The sequence below is a fragment of the Populus euphratica genome, unplaced genomic scaffold (assembly GCF_000495115.2).
Source record: "Populus euphratica unplaced genomic scaffold, PopEup_1.0 scaffold86.1, whole genome shotgun sequence".
NCBI classification, from domain to species: domain Eukaryota; kingdom Viridiplantae; phylum Streptophyta; class Magnoliopsida; order Malpighiales; family Salicaceae; genus Populus; species Populus euphratica.
This window is the reverse complement of record NW_011499880.1, coordinates 346,159-347,645: the sequence shown is the minus strand read 5'-3', so window position 1 is coordinate 347,645 and position 1,487 is coordinate 346,159. Positions and strand designations below refer to the sequence as shown.

The following is a 1,487-nucleotide window of genomic DNA, read 5'->3' as shown; positions in this document are numbered from 1 at the left end:
CTTTTTTTTTTCTAATTTCATCATTTTGCATTAAATTATTTTTCTTGTGCTTTATTATTTTTTCGCTTCTCATTCTATTTTGTTATTTCAAGAGCAGTTTCAAGTTCATTTGAGTCAACTTACATTTTTGTTCACAATATATTTTTTATTTAAAATTATTTTTCTTGTGCTTTATTATTTTTTTCGCTTCTTATTCTATTTTGTTATTTCTTTGGCTTTTTTTGTAAGGCCTTTCTTTTGAAAATATAATTTGGTTTTTTATCTTGATCTTATGTTACATGTTGTAGGTTAGTTGAGTTAACCCGGGTTCACTTAAATTTCTTTCCTTTGATTTTTTATGATATTTTTTTTCAATTTCAACATTTTGCATTAAGTCATTCACCCTTGAGCTTTGTTATTTTTCATTTTTCTTATTGTTTGTTTATTATAAAAGTAGGTTTGTAAAGTTAACCCAAACTAACTTGTATTTTTTTTTATTGAACTTTAAGTTTTTTTCTAGGTCATCCTTTTGCAATTTTTTTATTCTGATCTCATATCACATGTTGTTAGTTTGTCAAATTATCTTGAGTTGACTCGAGTTTTTTTTTTCAATATTGTATTTTTTTAAGGGTTTTTTCATCTTTAACATTAGATTATTAAACTTTAAATTTTATAATTTCTTTTTATTTATTTATTTATTTTGTTCTTTCAAGCTTATATATCTAGTTGTGTTTTAGTTAATTTAACCCCGAATATCTTAGATTATCTTCACTTTAATATTTTTTTTAATGTTGAAAAAGTTTGATCGGATTCACGATCCAGCGGAAAACACCTATCAAGTACTTGGCTATTTTGGATCCTAGAGCAAAAAAATCAGATTCAAGTGAAGAGAGATGGGGATGACAAAAAGCTTGCCCACACATGATCGATCCATTATTTATCATGAGCAACGTGAAATTAAAACTCTACTATCCTGGAAAGCTAAAAATTTGGGCGACCACAAAAGCCCTATCTGCAGCCTTATAGAATATGTGACCACAATAAAATATGACTTGATATTGCAGTGGTGGATGGATAATAAAACTCAAAATAGTAGCGTAAAAATATTGGACGATGGCTTCTTTAGCCACCCCAATAGCAAACGGAGTCTAACAAAAACAGGAAGCACACAGCATAAGAAGAGCAGAACCACCCAAAAGAAAGAAAAAAGAAAAAAATAACATCAACTCCATGAAAACATATGCAATAAAGCACTCACAGTCGGAGAAATATTTAAAAACAATTATGTATTAATTAAGATGATACATGAGGCATGAAAATACTAGGATTTGGAGTAGAGAATTCGAGGAACTCGGGGTCACGCTCTACCGCAGACATTATTTTTTCATTTAAGTTCATCCACACCTCAATTTCATTGCTTCTTCCAGTCTGTTTGAAGAAAGTAGCATTCGCCCACCCTGAAGGGCGTTCAACTTCTCCCATAAGACCCACCCATATAGGTTTGTTGG

The 1,487-nt window shown here is 30.1% G+C and overlaps 1 long non-coding RNA gene across 1 annotated transcript; it reads right to left on the bottom strand.

Moving 5' to 3' along the window:
- Window positions 1-879: 879 nt before the first annotated feature.
- LOC105129168 (uncharacterized) lies at window positions 880-1,476 on the bottom strand. The gene is made up of 2 exons (XR_843017.1): window positions 1,133-1,476; window positions 880-1,030 (listed from the first exon to the last, which is right to left on the bottom strand). It is a non-coding gene; the product is annotated as an uncharacterized LOC105129168 (long non-coding RNA).
- Window positions 1,477-1,487: the final 11 nt, after the last annotated feature.